Source organism: Mirounga leonina, unplaced genomic scaffold, assembly GCF_011800145.1.
Source record: "Mirounga leonina isolate KUSES-001 unplaced genomic scaffold, KU_Mleo_1.0 Mir_115, whole genome shotgun sequence".
Classification (NCBI taxonomy): domain Eukaryota; kingdom Metazoa; phylum Chordata; class Mammalia; order Carnivora; family Phocidae; genus Mirounga; species Mirounga leonina.
In genome coordinates this window covers 102,185,058-102,203,729 of record NW_023270268.1, presented here as the reverse complement: position 1 = coordinate 102,203,729, position 18,672 = coordinate 102,185,058, and the positions used below count along the sequence as shown (strand labels likewise).

The window sequence follows — 18,672 nt, the reverse complement described above, 5'->3', positions numbered from 1 at the left end:
ATTTCCTTTGATCTCCATTATAGAGAAGTGCATTTCTCCAGGAAAATAAATGGATCTAGTGGTGCCAAATTTCTCATAAGATAGCTCTCAGAATTTCTGTGCATTTTAGTGTAAAATATATACTGCATTTACTGGATATTCTGTACATACACGTGTAAGTATAAATACTAAGTATGTATGAGTATATATGCATGTAGTTTCTTCAAAAACCTAAAGGACTTAATTTTATACTAGAGAGTCTGTTTTGTTCATGGCTGCATCCCCAAAACCTAGAAACAGTGTCTGGCACACGGAAGTTGCTTAGTAAACATTTGGTAAATTAGTATTACCAGAGTTCATGTTTCGTTGACCTTGTATGCCATTGAACTTGCCGTTAATAAGCATCCCGTGGTCTACCTGCGGGTAATTATTTTTCCCAGTCCAAATTGAGAGAGAGAAGCCATTTTTCAAAAATAAAAGTCTCTCTGTGCTTTTAAGTTGGTAGTTAGTCCTATAATCAGTAAGTGTTAGAGGGCTGAAGAATTTAAAATGAGTAGCAAAAAATTTCTGGGTGCCTATTGACTCATTTATAGTGTGCGTTGAGTCAGCAAGGGTTTATTAAGACCTTGGCCGAGTACTTCTCTAACAGTCAGTTAGTGGCCCTATGAGTGGAGTGCATGTCAATGTCCTGAGATTTAAGGTAGGCAGATTGGTTCAGCTGGGCTTAAAGAGATACTGTACGGTGTCTGGATTCAGTTAATACATACCAAAAAGGTAGGCTGAAGTCCACGTTTAGGTGTTTTATTCTTGTGGGGGGGGGTGATATTTTTAGGGCATTTCTGTATTTGAATTTGATGATGGATAAGAATATTGTGTTTTTGTTTTACTTAGTCTTTAACAACTTGCTTAGTTTAGTTTGCAATTGTTCTGCTTCTGCCTTGGTTATATTACTATTCTTAAAAAGCAGTTGAATTCTAGAACTATTTCAATGTTCCTTAACATTTACTGTAAGACCATTTATTACCAAGGGTCTCTCCATGGAAGAAGTATTCCACTTCAGGTGATGTTTTAAGGCACTGAACATTACCATTAGGCTCTTACAGAACCCAAATTTCTTGAGAGAGCCAGCCAGATGGGGAGGACCTGGCTTCTGAACAAGGCTTAAATTACAAAAAGCTACCATTTCTCTGATGAGCACTGTCTTAAACACTCTCAGTTCTGCCACACTAATTCCAATGAAGAAGAACTGCCAGGTTAGAGACGCTGAGACCTACAAAATGTGAGGCGTGTCCATGTGCAGAGTAGTGTATGTCTGCTATCCATCCCGGCACCACCTGGACAGACACATACATGAAACTCTGAACTGTGCCCTTCCGATAGTTTTGAATACCTACTGTGTTTTCAGCATTGTTAGAGTTACCAGGTCTTCATATTAGGTACTTTATAATATGTTTGAAATCAGTAGCTGCAGACAGTGGTCTTGTGAAATACCAGAGCTCTTGCTATAGTAGTGGTATTTGTCCTCCTGTTTGATGAAGCAGACGGCCCATCTTTCAATTCATTTGGTAGTGTGAACACTTAAAGGAATGATAGTTTTCAGGTTTGCGAGTTTTGTTGTTTCTGTTAAAGTCCTGGGTTTTGCCGTTCTTTATTATTCACTGAGAGGTTTCAATTTTTAGGGAACATAAGAAAAATCTCTCTAATAAGGCTATTCTAATATATCTTGTTGATGGGAAAGCTGTCCCAGTTTTGTCTCTCTTTATGAGTTTTAATCATCACAGTCATAGAATTTTTATGGATTATTTCTATTGTAATAAAATATTTCACACATTAGAGTTTATAATGTGCCTGGGAAAAAGTAATCTAGAAGTTTTACTTCATAGTGCTTATAAACATTCTTATTCTTGCCTCTAGATTGTTAACTGCATAACTGCTCACTGTTGCTTACTGGAGATTAATATGGATAGGCAAAAACTTAAAAGGTTTTCTTATGTATGACAGATTTAAATGTGTCACTTTTGTTTGTTTGAGCCGTAGCTTGAGCTCTTAGAAACATGGGCTGTGGAGTCAGATGGATTCAGGACTAAATCTGATTGGGCTTTTACTGTGATTGTGATGTGGGGACGTTACCTAGATTCATCTGTGAAATGGGTGAATACTGATTGTTGAAGGTTGTAGTGAGGATTAAAAGTGCTGGAGGATGCAGTACCAATCCAGCACTTGGCAGGCGCTGTGAAGAAAATGTGCTTGTTCTCAAAAAGGACAGTAAGCCAGAAGTGGAATTTGACTTTTTTGCTTCTTAACTGTTCTTGAAATTGAATTTCGGGCATTTTTTGGTCTCCATTCACAATAAGGGAAATGTCCAGCTTCAACGTGCACATCTTTATTATATTGGAAGTCTTTATTGAGTACAGGATGGACTTGCTTTAAATCATTAGGAAAGAATAACATTTGTTCTTTATATTGTTAGATACTTTAAAATATTTTCTACCCAATCATATGTGATAGTTTGATTTTTATATTTCCCCCAATTAATTTTGCAACTTTATTAAAGCCCAAAGCTCAACTTAAGAAAATATTAAGAGATAAGTCATCTATCATTCAGTGAAATATAGTTATTTTAGGATTATTATTACCTTATACTCTTGGTATTAAGAAAATTATTACCTCAAACAAATAAATTATGTAAGGATAACAGTAAATTTTTATAATTTACATAATTTTCTTCCAAGACTATAATTATCTTAACAAAACAAGGAGAAATGTATTATGAATTCTTAATGACTTTTAAAGTATGACAGCCATTTTCATAAATTGATTATCTTAACCTGATAGCTATAAAAATTTTTAAAAATTTTAGTAGAATAGTTAATTCAGTCATGACTGCTAGTTTATTCATACATTAGAAAAGCAAAATTTCCCTTCATTTTTAGGTCACTGGCTTAGCATTTCACAATTAATTGATCCAAGAGAAGAAAATATTTTTCTACAACTGTAGAAAATGCTAACTCTGTGAAAGTACTTATTTTCTGGTAATTTTATGCACATGAGCATGAACTAATACTACTTGGTCTTTTATCTAATATCAGTAGGTATATTAATTTTGAATATATTATAATTAACATATATTTATTAATTTTGAATATCTCTAATATATCTAAACTTGTTTTGAGGATAATCGTCTATGAAAATACCTTGATTCCTTCTAAAAGATGCTCTATCAGTTAGTTAGGTGTTTGTGGTCTTTTTATAGCAATTTTGCCTTTTCCTAGTTGAATATGTATACATTCTAACCATAATAACCATGGATCATATAGACTTCTTATAAACTTTTAAAATTATTAGTCTATATTGAAATTCTCAACCTTTCTGGCCCACCTTTGAGAGTGTTTGCACTCTTTCTTCAGCTCTCTTTTATTTCTTTTTAGAACCTGAACTGCATTCAGTAATTTTACTGGAAAAATGTTTTGTTTAAAGATAAAGTAACGTATTTTCTGTTCCTCTGTTTGTTTAATAAATATTTGCTGGAACTACTATGTGCAAGTAAACATGTTAGACAGTGTCAGAATTGCAATATGATAATAGAAGGGGAACTCTAAGCAGGAAAGAGGGACAAACTTCATTAAGAATTGAGGAAGGTTTTTAAATCCCAGGTAGGAATATCAAGGAAGACTACCCAGAGGAAAAAATACAAAAGTCTGGAGGAAGTGAATACACCGCTTTTGCCAGTTGGATGGCATGTATATAAGGTAAAAGGGAAACCTAGAAAAGCCAGTTGTAAGAGGGCCTTGAATATCAGGGTGAGTTTACTTATTTCCTTCTTAAAGGCAAATGAGCGAATGGAAAATTTTGCACAGGTGATATAAGAAGGATGGATTGGAGGGGAAAAGAGGAGGTAGGCATTGGAAAGATTGGTTTAAGAGACTTTAGCAAATCCTAGGTAAGAAGTTGTTCTTCTGGATGGAACCACCATGAGACCACCGTGAGAGACACGATGAAGATTATGCCCTGTCTGGATGTAGTTTAAAATATTTTAGATTGAGGTATTCAACTCACAGAATCAATTAAGTCTTTTTTCCAATTTGCAGGGCAAAAATTAATAGATACTCAGTTTTAAGGATTCCTTGGATGAAGATTTTCTCAAACATTTGATACCTACTACTGTTTGGCCTATGTATGTGTGTCTGCTTGTATTTAGTGATTGTAAATTTAGCTTTCACTGTGTTTCTCAAAGAATACACATCCTGTCCTGTCACTTGAACCAAATTACTAATCTGTAGGATTTGGCAACAGACTGAGCTTGTGCTGGGACTGTATAGGGATTGATCCTAAGAGAGAAGGAAGAAGTGGGGGTGTTGAAAAGGAAGTCAAAGATAGGTTTTTAATTTAAGCATGGGTATTCAGATAGTACTGCTACCAGAAGTAGAGAAAGAGAGAGTAGTAGAAACTGATTTTGGGGAGGGGGAGGTAGAGTTTAGGATGGACTAGATTTGAAATGCATAGAGGATATCTACGTGATTATGTAGTTACAGATTGTTAAGGGTTTGGGAGAGATTCAGGCTAAAGATAAATAGAGCTTAGGAGAGAAAGGTAGAGCTGAAACTGACTATTGGTGAAAGTAGAAAATATGGCTAAGACAGAACTTTGGAATACACCTACAGATTCTTTGTTGAGAGAAGTCTAAAGGAAAGAAAAACAATCAGATCTGTGAGGGGAAATGCAATAGAGTACAGTACCCAAGAAGATGGGAAAGAATTTTCAATAAAAATGTTGAAAAATACAGAGACCTCTAAATGCCCCCAAACAGTGTTGGGTTAGGTGATTCGGGGCTCCTTTGGAAAAAGCATTTTTTGTAGTGATCAGGGCAGAAGCCACTTCGTATAGTGTTTGCAGTATTCTCTGTTTTAATGCAATGTTCTTGATTTTCTTTTTAGCTGAAACTGTATGTTGGGCCGCTGTTTTCATGGAGTAATCTATAATGACTTACAAATCCACACCCTGGGAGCATAGGGCTCATCTTCTATAAATGCAGTTTTAATATTCTTTTATTTAAATATGTTACCTCAGACTGTTTCAAATCATAACTTATCCAGGTGCTAGTATCATTTTCTCAAATGCACTGAAATGACTTTCTTTAAAATCATTAGCAAACTACTTTGTAAATGCCTCTCCCATAGGACTTATATTATAATTGACATTACAGAGGGATGAATAATGAATTCCCTGTCATTGCCAGCTCTTCTTTTACACTAAGTACACTGATGCTTTCTTTAAGGCTCACTGGTTTAATAAAGATCCTGTCAAAAACTCTTTGGTGTAGGGGGCCACCTGCATATGAAATTTCTAGAGTAGAATCTGATACGTGGTGACTTTTGTTTCCATCTGCAGAAAATAGTTTTAAGGGGATACAAGACTCACCCTAAGTAGTAGTAATGATTATAATGATGAAAACTGCAGTTGTCATTATTTGCATTTTTCTCTCTGTTACGTATGTGTGTGTGAGAGAGTGTATTTTTTCTAATCTTCACAGTGACTCTTAAATGTGTAGGTCTCATTATTCCCATTTTATACGTGAAGGAACTGAGGCTCAGAATATTTAAATAAATTGTCTGAGCTTTTTGGCTTATTAAAAACAGAGCCAGGATTCTAATCAGCTTTTTCTGACTTTCAAGACCATGTTCTCTACATGGCCCATGCAGTTTTATGAATTATTTGAAAGGTAAGCTTTAACACTGTTGATGGCAACTACTCACTCTGGTTTGGGAGCTCAACACCTCATTATTTTCTTCCTTTTTTCCTCCAACTAGGGAAGAAGAGATCACTTTCATTTGCTTAAACATGTTGCCATTTGCCATTGTTGGTTGTCAGGTACTTTTCTGTGAATTTAATACTGTTATATATATATTAATCTTCACATCAGCTCTATGAGAGGTGGATGTATTTCCCCTCAACACTTTGTTACAAACCTTTCAAACATCATTGTACACTCATATACTCACCACCTAGATTTGACAGTTAACATTTTCATTATTTTATTACATATCTGTAACCTAGCCATCATCAATTCAATTTAATTTTGACTCATTTGCAAGTAAATTAAAGACATTACTATCCCTCCCTTAAATACTTCAGGATGCCTATTACTGACTGTAGTTCACTATTTAGGTACAACTTTAAAAAAAAAAAAAAAATATTTGAGAGAGAGCCAGAGAAAGAGAGCACAAGCAAGAGGGAGGGGCAGAGGGAGAAGCAGAATCCCTGCTGAGCAGAGAGCCCAGGACCCTGGGATCATGACCTGAGCCCGAAGCAGATGCTTAACCGACTGAGCCACCCAGGCGCCCCATGTACAACTTTTTTGATCTGAAATTCACATTCAGTGAAATGCACAAATCTTAAATGTACATTCTTTGAGTTTTGATAAATGCATATACCTGTGTAACCCCAAATACCTATCAAGATATTAAACATTACTATTGGTAGGTGTCTCTTTTATTCACATTTTATAGGTGAGGAAACTGAAGCACAGAGAAGTTAATGATCTGCCTAAGGTGACACTGCCAATAAATTGCAGAACGAGAATTCAAACTCACGTAGTCTGGCTGCAGGGTTTGCGCTCCTAACCACATCACCATACAACGGATTAGCCTCACATATTCGCATATCCTTTTACATTTCATGTGTACAGATGTAATGTTTATTTTTTACATAGGTATGTAGACACAGAAGTAGTATGTTTGGGATTAGAGTAGAAATCCTGTTCTAGAAATGCATCAGTTCTTTGCATGAAGTTTATGGCAGTTGAAGTGGGAAACTAACCCCCTTCATTGAAATACTAGGGTGCATCTCTGTATAATAACTCTAGTCTTACCTAGATCCTTGATTAATTTTTCCATATATAAAGTCATAGTTAATTTCCTAATGACAACACTGAGGTTCAGGAAAATCCTAAAGTGCCACTTGAATAATTAAGGGTAAATGATGTTCAGTATAGTTTTGTATTAAGCATATTTTTGCTCTATTAGTAGAAAATTATTCATCTATGTGTGGTATATATAGTACCACTCACCTTGATGTCTCAATCCCCAAAATAATGGAATTAGCCAATTTAGGATTTATAGCTATGAACTTGGTGAAGTTTTTAACATGAATGGAATTTTTTGACCTTTCCAAATAAATTGCATAAAAATATGAATAAGGACTGGAATAGATTATATTTATTTTTGTAATACTTAGGTGTACCATCCCTATGAAAATAAATCGTATCTCTTTCCTGTGTTGTGTTCACATCACAAGCTGTATCTGAAAAGTTGACTAGTACTCTTTGTTCACTATCCAAATGATGAAAAAGCAACCATTATGTGTATTAAAAAAAATTCTGTGTTACCCAAAAAGCAATTTAAATAAATAAAAGCATGTAGTTAGCAAAACCTAGCCAGTCACTAGAGGGCAGAGCAATACTATACTTTAGATTTTATTTGAAAATTTCCGGTTTAAAAATTGCTGACCATGGAAAAATATACCAATGCACAATTAAATAGAAATTTCTTCATATTCTTATTATCTTGTCTTACTGTGAAATCCAATAACATGATTATTACCCTTGTATCAAAGGAGATTTTCTAGCAGTTACACTGCTTTCAAAAGGGCATGATTATTTAGAAGAGTATAAGTATCCCTCAAGAGAAAACATCAAGGCTTAGAAAGACTGATGGCATTAAATCATTTCTTACTATAGTACCCTGAAATTGGATTGCATGCAGTACACATTTTAGGTGAGACATTATGACAGATTAAGTTTGAGACAGGCTTACTAGTATTTAAATGTAAGAATTCATTGAAATGTGGAGCATTTTTTTAATCTTTCAGCTGAAATGTGTTGAATCATTAAGACTTTGAAATTACCAAATTGTAAAAGCAATGAACTAACTCTAGCTTCTTTTTTAAATGTTAAAATTCTGTCAAGTCACATTCACTTAATTTCATTTCTGTTTGAAATTTTCTGTCATTCTGGTATATTTTCATTATGACTTATTTTTTCTGATCTTTAAAATAAAGGAGGCTCTGAAGTAGTTTCCTAATGAGTAACCTGAGTAGTTCAGTATCTCAAAAGATAGAAAATTTTACTTTGAATGTGTAGTTTGGATTTATATGATTTATATAGGATTCATTTCTAATGGAGTACATGAGATGTCAGAAAAAGCACTGGATTTTGGAATCCAAAGAAGCAGGGCCCCAGTTATCATGTTTTTGCTTTACAACCTTGAACAAGTCACATTACCCCTCTGAAGTAACCATTTTACAAATTGGAGAATTGGAAAAAAGTTGTTTTTGTTTTTGTTTTTTAATTTACAACCAGGTTGTTTTGAGGATTGTGTTTGTGTCTGTGTGTGTGTATCTCCAAAGATGAGACTGTAAAGACAAATTTTAGTAGGTGATATAAGCTTAGAAAAACCTTAGAAATAACTTTGAAATGGGTATTATCTCATAAATGTAGTGACATGAGGGCACCTATTACACAATAAATGTAGTCTCCAGTCCAAAGTGAGGTTGCCAACCTCTTCCCTATCTCTTGAGTGTCTCTGGCTGCTTAATCTCTCTGTAACTCCTCTTTTGCTCCTCTTACGCTTTACTCTGTTTATTTCCATGTTTCCTCTCTCTGTGTTTCTCCTGACTGTCTTTGGTCTCTCTCTGTGTTTTTCTTGTCTCAGGCACCCTCAGGAAGACCCCAAGCCTCTAGCGGTACCTGGTATCATCTCCAGCATGTTTATAGATGTGGAGGATTCCCTGGGATATTGAGAAATACCAGAGGCGCATTGTTCTCCTGTAGTAAGTCCATTAGCATTTACTAAGTGACTTCTGTTAACAGAGCACAGTTGGCGATGCTTTGGGCAAGGAAGAATGAGTCAGGGCATAGGTCAGAAGAAAGAAATTTGTAACCTCTTCTCAGTAGAGGTTCTTGTAGACTAGACACACATGCAAATGAAAACAACAACAAAAGAAAAAGCTGACTAATAATTATATAGATGAGTCGTGTTGTGTGTGTGCTGCAGAGGCCCAGAGTTAAAGGAGTAGAGAAAAACCAGGTGGTATTAATCAGGTTTCCTGCATGAGTGTAGAATTAGGTTTTGAAATACGGCTGGAAGAAAGATGAGGAAAGAGAGGGTGGAAGTGCGTTATTTCTGTGGGGCTTGGCCAGCCTGTTGGCTTGCCTGTGAGGGAATCCCTGATGGGAGGGTAGTAAGATAAGAGCACGAAGTTTCAGCCTACCAACAGCGAACTTTCCTTCAGCTCCCAGTCTTAGAGAAATTCAAGTTATGAAAGGAAGTTCAGCCAAGTTGAGACTTTTCATAAACATAAGTGGTATCTGTTGCCAGTTTTAGAATTTTTAGCGTTGAAGGGTAAATTGTGACTATGAAATAATAAAAGAGGTATCTATGCCATAAAATGAGGACATGCCATTAGAATATGATCTAGGGGTGCATTGTAAACATGAAGATGAATTAAAATAGTAAATCAGTATAACAAGTTCGTTGTTTTTGTGTTAGAAATTTATTTTTGCCCTTATATTTTAGATAGTCCTACCTGTGGACACACTGTGGTTTTCAGAGTTGGGAACCTCAGCTAGCTGTGTCACGTTGGGTCGCCCACAGAACACTGCATCTCAGTTTCCTCAGATGTAAGCTAAGGGTGAAAATACTGAGCTCAGAATTGTTAGCGTGAATTAAATAATCTTTTAAATTCTTGAGTGCATGCTAGGTACTGCTTGTTACTTGCAGACACTTAAAAAGCATCTTTAAAGTAGTTTGTAAAATACGGTGTAATTTCTGAGATCTTTTTAACTGTAGAAGCAACCCCATAGTATTCAGAAAATGCTATATATACAGGGAATATTTATAACGTGGGGACAAGATACAAAGAATAACATTAACATGAACACCTGAGTACCTACTACTGACTTAGGAGACAGAGCTGTCCCCGGCCCCATTCCCTTGCCTCTCTTTAACATTCCCCGCCCCGCCGCCCGCCCAATCCTAGATGTTGAGTTTATTGCTTCCTTGTTTTTCTTCATAGTTTTTTTTTCACATATTTATGTATCCCCTACATTATTTTTGCTTGTTTTTGAATTTTATATAAGTAATAAAGTACTATTTTCTTATGCAACATCTATTTTTGCAGCTTAGCAGCAACATGTTTGAGTGTATACTTGTTATTCACTTATGATCACAGTTATATTTCATTGTCTGAAAATACTACAGTTTATTTGTACACTTTTTTTTGATGGCCATTTCAGATTGTTTACAGATTTTGTGTTATTAGAACGCGGAGAGGGAAAATTCTTGAGATCCCTGTTCATGCTCCTTGATGTACATATTATTTCTCTAGGATATACGTTCAGGAGTATAGCTGCTGGGTCACAAGGTATGCCCAGCCTCAGAACTCCACACGACAGTGGCAAATGGATTTCCATAGAACTTGTTACGTTTTATACTCCCTCTAGCCCGATCTAAGTGTTTTCCTATGGTTCTTTAAAATGCCTTGATTTTTGTTGAAAGAATTTTTTAAGTTGCCAAATAACACCATGTTAACAGTAAACCCTGATGAGCTATTTTTTAAAATTAGTTTTATCCTTTGCAGCAGCTGCTTTTCTTTGTCACAGTTTTCCAATTGTCACTTGTACCTTTTCTCAAACTCACTGAAGTCAGACATCCTGAAATAGCTGGGTGTGTTTGCTAGCTAAGTTTTTTCTCCCAAGAAAACTACATCATAATAATGTGACGTTCTCTTATGTTAAATGAAAATTGTTGACAATTTTCCAAAGACAGTTGGGGCAGAGAAATGTACACGTCTTTTACTGATTTCTTTTTTCTTTAATTCGAGTTGAGAGAGAGAAAGAATGACCCACAGAGGGCCGTTTGCAAGGTGCAGTGACTTAACCTGTGTTTTGCTTTGCATTGCAAAAGTCCCCAAAGCTCGGGTAAATGACTCCGCTTGTATTTGCCACACTCTCCCGTTTTCTGACCTTCACCCACTTGTTTTTCTCAGCCAGTGATTCTTTTGTATGTGATTATACTTCTCTACCCCATTCTGGTCTCCATATCACAGTTCTTCCAACCTGATACTTTCTGCCTGGTGGCCCATAATGTTCGTTGGTTGACCTCAGTATTTTGCCTATCCTCAGACTTGTTGCCACCGTCTCTCACATTAATTTTCTGAGGCTTTCCAGGAGTGTACCAGGATCTAGCCAAGTGCCTAGTACTTGCTATTCATTCGATGTTTATTGAATGAAGAAAGAAATGATGTAAATGTCTGAAAAGCACTGAAATGCCTTTTCCTTGCTCAGCAATAGTAATTTCCCCAAACGCAGTGGGCAGAAATCACACATACTGAAAACAGTTCTGCCCGTGGGTAGCTTTCTAAACCACAAGCAGTTATTTCTTCTTGAGCTTCAGTCTGGTTTGTTTTTTTTTTTTTTAAATGAGAGCAGTAGACCAGTGATCTGTAAGATTCCTTTTGACTCCAGCATTTTGTATTCTGTCTTCAGTTGAAATGAAGATTAGTTTCTCTCTGGATGTCTAGGCACCACTGCCAAAGCCCGAATCCATCTACCTCACTGGGCTTGAGGCCCATGACTGTGTCACAGCAACCTGTCAGTCATTGTCTCCCGTAACTACAGCAGGTGGGGCATACATCGAACTTTCTCTTCTTCCTCTCTTTGTTATTTAGGGTTGATTTGTTCTAGAGAAAGAAGGCATTTATCGTTCTTTGTAAAAGTGTATCGAATACCTTTGGCTTCCCAATTTCATTCACCAGGCTGCCTGGGCATTGTTCAGTGTAAAAACCTTGAGTTCTGCCCCCTTGTTCCTCCTCCCCTTCCTCCTCCAGCCCCACAACTGTGTCCAGGGCACTTTGTCCTCCTCTGTTATTTGCTGTACAACTTAACCCCATGTCTTTTCTCCCAGTCCAGTTACCATCTTTGAGTCAGTGTTGATTTTTACTGTTGGGTCTTTCCGTGAAGTCAGTGGATCTGTATTCATCTGGTGCTAGAAGAAACAAGTTGCCCCTTCCTTTCTCCTGTGGTTTCTCTGCAAGGGACTCTCAACTCCGTTCGCTCTGTCTTCCCAGAGCTATTGCAGGGACTCTGTGTTACTTGTCTAGATTTCATTTTTTAAAAAATATTTTATTTCTTTATTAGCATGAGTGGGGGAGGGGGCAAAAGGAGAAGCAGGCTCCCCACTTAGCAGGGAAGCCTTACATGGGGCTCTATCCCAGGATCCCGGGATCATGACCTGAGCCAAAGGCAGACGCCCAACTGAGTGAGCCACCCAGGTGCCCCTAGATTTCATTTTGTGTCTGCCTCTGAACTCTGTGGATCAAAGGCAAAAGGCACCAGAGAGCAGACTCCATGGAGCAGGGGCACAAACTCTGTCTTAACTTTCTATAAATTGTAAACACTGCCCAGTCACTCCTCAGGGTTCAGGCCATAGACCTTGTGTTTGACCATGAACCAAGATTAAGTTGGCTCTTTCTGACTTCTGTTCGGGAACACCAAACAGTGTAATCTTGTCACAATGTTATGAATCTGCTTTGTGAAAAATCCTGTGTAAGTCTGGCAAATTTTAGGTTAAGAAGAGAATAAGTTAAGAATTTTGTAACCAAAAAAAAAAGAAAAAGGAGGAAAACTTCTTTAAAGAAGGATTTATTTTTAATAACATTAACTTAATTCTGAATCAAAGATTTGGAATTTAAAAAAATCTTTGTATTTTTTTTTAAATGTTAAATTACTTATTACTGAAAGCCCAGTTGTTAACCACCCACCTCCAGCCTCCATGCACATAAAAGACTCAAGATTTACTGGACTGTCCAGCCATGAAGAACAAGAAGCCAGACTATCTGTGATAATTCACCCCTCCTAACTGCTTACTTGACAAAACTCTACAAAAACACATTATGCCACATGTTCTATTCTCAAAAGAAGCAGTTAATACCATCCTATCTCTAAGGAACAGATTATGTTTTGTTCCTCAGGAATGCAAGGAAGTATCTTTTATGCTTATAAGGGGAAAATGGGAGAAATTACCTGACATGAAAACTTTACTGATAGGAGAATACTCACTCAAACCAGTCTTAAATTGTGTCTTTGATTAATGTAAGAGGTTTGACCTGTTAAGTATTCACATTAATATTTTAAATTAATCAGTTATAAAAGTCCCTTTGTAGTACTAATTCACTTAGTATTTTTTTAATTTAGACAGGCTTGAAAGTACTTAAGAAAACCTACAGTACTGATTTATTATTCTTGTTTTAGTTAAAGTTTTTTGAAAGAAAACTGTATATTCTCTAATGACTAAGTTGCAGCAGATGTTAAAAATACACTATTGTGTTAATAAGTTGGATTATCCTTTAGTAGAAAGTTTATAAGTATATATAAACATTTGATGCAAAACTTTCTTTCAGAATCTAGGAAATGCATTTATAACAGATTGTACATTGAATGCACTTAACTCGAAAGAGGCATTTATAAATGCTAAATTAAGAATAAACTTTGAACTACATATTTAATTTTTATTGTGTTATATCTGTTATACACCAAAGTGAGGAATACATATAAAAGTAAATTCAAAGTTGGGCTTCATGTAATTAATCGTGTGATTATACAAAATCTAGATTTATCTATATTACTGCAAAGCATCTTCTTAAAATACTTCTGAATAATTTCATTCAAATGTAGGTGTTTCTGGAATGACAATATTCATTTTGTCTGGTAATTTATATCTGGTTCACAAAAACAGTGAAATGGTCAGATGGGTCTATCATTTTAAGGAAAAAGTAGTGATTAGCATTATCTGTTTTCCTGAAGTTGATTTCCCAGTATATTACCATTCATTATCTTAGCCGCAAAATCCACATTTCCAAAGGGCTAACTAGGTTTTATTAAATCTGAAAAATAAATCACTGAGTCTTTTTTATAAAAACAGTGGAGCAGAAAGTAGAGCACCCACACTTTTTTTTGTTTCTTCGTGCCTTGTGGAATCAGGACTCCTCCAGGAAGCTCACCTAATAACATAGTGTCGTTAAAGATAACAGACATGGTTTTCTTCTGTCTGTTTCTCCCACCGGCTCTTCCCCAGAATCTGTGTGTTTCTCTTTTGCTTAGCCAGTGGACACTTCACTCCTTTCCCCTGTGTTAGCCAAGTACCGTGTCTCCTTTGAATGATGGCATCGTTGCCCTTAGGTGAAGGTTTGTTTTGAGCTTAGAGGAATCTCGGCTGCTGTTTTCATCCATTTATAGGTATTTTTTTTTTTTTAGGATTTTATTTATTTGACAGAGAGAGACACAGCGAGAGAGGGAACACAAGTAGGGGGAGTGGGAGAGGGAGAAGCAGGCTTCCCGCTGAGCAGGGAGCCCGATGCAGGGCTCAGTCCCAGGACCCTGGGATCATGACCTGAGCCGAAGGGAGACACTTAAAGACTGAGCCACCCAGGCACCCACATTTATAGTTCTTTGCTGTTACTTAACCCTTACACTGGTTGGATGGCAGTGTTACTGTTCTGCGAGTCTCAAGCTGTCCTTTAAACGGCTGCCTGTATTGTGTGTTCATCAATCAATAACCTGCCTTTGCTAAGAACCACTCTGGACCTCGGGAAGGTGGTGTTCTGGAGCTCTTGAGTCCAAGAGCTAGATCTCAAGGCCGGGAAAGACGAGTGGGTCTGATTTTCTCTGAATGGAGTCGTCCAGTCAGCTGTTCTCTCGGGATTAAAGCTCATGAAGACAGCCATTCTTCTGCTCTTACTGGAGCTTACTCAAGGATCGATTTGAGTACGTTTCTTTTTGCTTCAAACTTTAAAGCTGTGCCAGAGATTTTTGGTGATCGCTGGAAGTTATTTGCATTAAAATGATCTCAAAGACTGTTTCCATTGAAAGGTTCTGGCTCTTTTACTCTCTGTTCTTAGTAAGGATGGTGAAATCGTGATGGGATTGTGTTCTCCTGTTTATTCCTCTACATTTTTCTGGGCATTTAAAGACCAACAGGGATCCCCACCCTCCCTCACCCCTGCCTTTCCAGTTAGACTTTATAGTTACGGTGAGGATGAACTGTGGACAAGTTATAGGATTTAAATCTGTGATTTTCTGTAGGAGACTTTATATTGAAGACTCACGGTCTATAATTAACAGGCTACTAATGATTGATGATGATGTGGAAGTGCCTGGAGTGGAGGTTAAAACAATAAGAGGCCAAGAGGCATGGATTTAATAAAATCATTTGAGACACTAGCAGAAGAGGGTCAGAAGGAAGTTTATGGTTCACCCTGTAGGGAATTAAGAAATTTGGGGGAGAGATGATAATCTACCCAGGATCATATTTGACCTGCATGGAGAGGAAGAGAGAAGGAGCATTTTAAATAAGGGATCCCTGGGCAAGCAGTGAGAGGCAAGGAAGTACCCAACTGCTGGGAGCTGGGCCTTGAATGCATCTTCTGGGATATAGAGAAAGGCAAAGAAGTTTGGAGCCAGATTGTGTGTGTGTGTGTGTGTCTGTGTGTCTGTGTGTCTGTGTCTGTGTCTGTGTTGGGGAGAGAGGGTGAGAAGAGGCAGGGAGGTTAATGCCAACCCAAAGAAGTACATTCTGAGAGTAAACTGTTAAGTGCCATTGAAGAGTTTGGATTCAGAGAGTGAAACGCTCAAAGCATGCTTCTGAATAAATCTACTGATAGAGATTAGTGTGGAATGGAGATTATCATTTTAGAAGCTACTGTAATTAGCTCTTGGTAAGGAGGTACCAAAGGGCTTGAAGAAGAGAGAAAATACATTTATGTGTTTTATAAAATATTTACTAAGTATGTGTAAAATATTTACCATATTTGTAGGATATGTGAGGCACTCTGAAGGGGTTTTCCATATTATCTGTGCCTTTTCTTACCTTTCTATAAAATAGGTATTAGCTTACTTTTATAGATGAATGAACAGAGGCCCTTGAATTAGATAGCGAGTAGTGGAAAAATACATTGCCAAGCCTATCTGACTGCAAAGTCCAAGTCTTTATATTCCTAGCTCTGACTCATGAAGCATGGAAATGAAAAACAGATGAACATTTTATCCCTTATTTGATTTTTATCCTTTATTTGGAATTATTAAATGGATCCAAAATAAAACTCTATTCTTGCATATTCTTATATACATAATTGTATGTCTGTCAGTACACTTAAGTTTGAATTTGATACAGATGTTATTATATATTAGACAACCATGTCTTCATCACAGCATAAAAGAAAATGCTCTTTTCTGATAATTTAGAGAAAAATGTCAGTTGACAAAATTTGGGTCATTAATATATTTTATATCAGTGAAGAACAAATAGGAAGAGATTATATTTCCTACCAAATAGTAATTTTAGTATACAAGAAATGAAATCAGTGTCCCACTTCCCTAGAATAAAAATAACAGGATAAACTGGAATGTTCAGAAAAGAAGAATTTTGGTTGATTTTTTTTTTGTTCATTGAAAGTTAGCTCAAAACTTTTTGATATTTGTAGATCATTGCAGAAATGTTAGTACACTGAATTTCTTGTTAATAGTAGAGTGAAGTTTGTTCTTTAATGAGAGGATGTTCTTAGTGTCATCACTGTAATGATTAATGACTGTTTTACAGTTTAAAAATATATACATATGCCATGTGGAAGAGGTTGGAGATCTGAAGAAGTGTAGGTACTGACATCCAGTGAATTGCTCACTAACAACCTCTCTACCTTCTGCCTACGGCTTTCTGAGAGTTTTTATTTTTTATTTTTACTTTATTTATTTATTTTTTTAAAGATTTTATTTATTTATGTAACAGAGAGAGTGAGAGCACAAGCAGGGGAGCAGCAGAGGGAGAGGAAGACAAGCAGGCTTCCCGCTGAGCAGGGAGCCTGATGTGGGACTTAATTCCACGACCCCGGGATCATGACCTGAGCCAAAGGCAGACACTTAACTGACTGAGCCACCCAGGCGCCCCTGGAGGGTTTTTTTTAAATTGATGTTAGCTTCTTTTTATAATTTGTCACTTTACCCTAACAACAGTTTCTCCCAAAATGTGGTTAGTTGAGGAGTATCTGTTAGTTGCGTTCTGGTTGAATGAGATTTACATATATATTTCAGATAGCTGTTTCATCCTCAAACTGTGCTACGTGAGGACCTTTGTTGTGGGGGGAACTTTTTTTTTGGATCCTGATTTTTATTTCTCTTTGTATAACCTGTATTTCTTAAAGCAAAAATAGTTTTAGGTTCACAAATAAGAAGCAGCTGTCTGAAACATGTTCATTGACTCAGCTGAGTATCTGCTGTTGCCCAACAAAAGTTATTTGATTTGGGTAAAGAAATAGAAATAAGCATTCAGATTCGATGTTGGCTTCTGTAATAAGAACTTCTGTCTGTAACTTGAAGTCTTAAAATCTACAATTAGTGTAATCTTACATTGAAATTTGGAGAGATTTGAGTCTACACAATACTGAGACTGCTAATAAGAGAGCTTAAATGATAATATGCCTACTATTTCTTTTAAATTATTTCTTTGATCCTCAGAAAACATTGAATCTTCATCGCAAGATTGACCTGATAAAGGGATACATCTCAATATTGTTCACAAGATGAAAAAATTGTAATTTTATGTGTGTGTGGTGTTTGGCGAAAAGCGACGAATGCTTTTAGTTCCCCAAAGAAAATCAATCCAGAGAATGAATTAGACAAAGCCAGAAGCATATTGAGAATGATGTCCCAAAAGACTTTTAGGAACTGTAAAATTGAGTGCAGTGATATAAAACTATACACACATTTTTTTAGATCCTTATTGGACTGCAAACTGATTGTCTCATTGAGATACTATTGCTGTAAATATTTAGGGAGAAAAAGTGTGTTGATAAGTCTCTGGCATTAACTAAATATTCACAATGGAAGAGTGTATTAAAAGAATAAATTTTATTGCACTTACAAATCCAAGTTCACTTTATGGTTCTGTTTTCTGAGATCCTTTTCTTGAAAATCATGTATCTTCAGGAACACCTGGGTGGTTCAGTTGGTTAAGTGTCTGCTTTGGGCTCGGGTCATGATCCCAGGGTCCTGGGATTGAGTCCCCACATCGGGTCCATGCTCAGCGGGGAGCCTCCTTCTCCCTCTCCCTCTGCTGCTCCCCCTGCTTGTGTGCTCGCTCTCTCTCTCTCCCCCTGTCAAATAAATAATATCTTTAAAAAAATCATATATCTTCAAAGTCTCTACTTGTGACTATTCATCCTGGATAGGTACAGAAGATTAATATGGTTGGGGAAAGTCCTAAACACCAAATTATGACCATTGATAAAACTCATTAAAACTTGGGTTGGAAATGCTACCTCCTGTTTGATGACTTTCAGATGAAATTTTGTCTCTTGTCTGGTATGTTGAATTGAGAATGAGAGGAGATGTCTTGGGGTCACTTGTGTGAGACCTTAAGGATCTCCTCATCTTAGCTCCTCAAGTATAAAATATTAATTATTTTATATATTCTTTTTAAATTAATATATAATGTATTACTTGTTTCAGGGCTGCAGGTCTGGGATTCAGCAGTCTTACACAATTCACAGCGCTCACCATAGCACATACCCTCCCCGATATTTTATATATTCTTCTGTAACTCTTAGAGGTTTTTTGAGAGAGATTGTTCTTACTCTGAAGTTAGAATT

At 36.6% G+C, this 18,672-nt stretch overlaps 1 protein-coding gene across 13 annotated transcripts in view; it reads left to right on the top strand.

The window, feature by feature from the left end:
- BBX (BBX high mobility group box domain containing) overlaps positions 1-18,672 on the top strand; it is a 276,405-nt gene that overhangs the window by 119,003 nt on the left and 138,730 nt on the right. The window contains exon 1 of one of the 13 annotated variants that reach the window (XM_035000229.1): positions 6,357-8,805. The exons of the other annotated variants lie outside the window; for them this stretch is intronic. The gene's annotated coding sequence lies outside the window, so the exon portion shown is untranslated. Of the gene's footprint in view, positions 1-6,356; positions 8,806-18,672 lie in introns of those variants that run through there. 13 annotated transcript variants of the gene reach the window in all.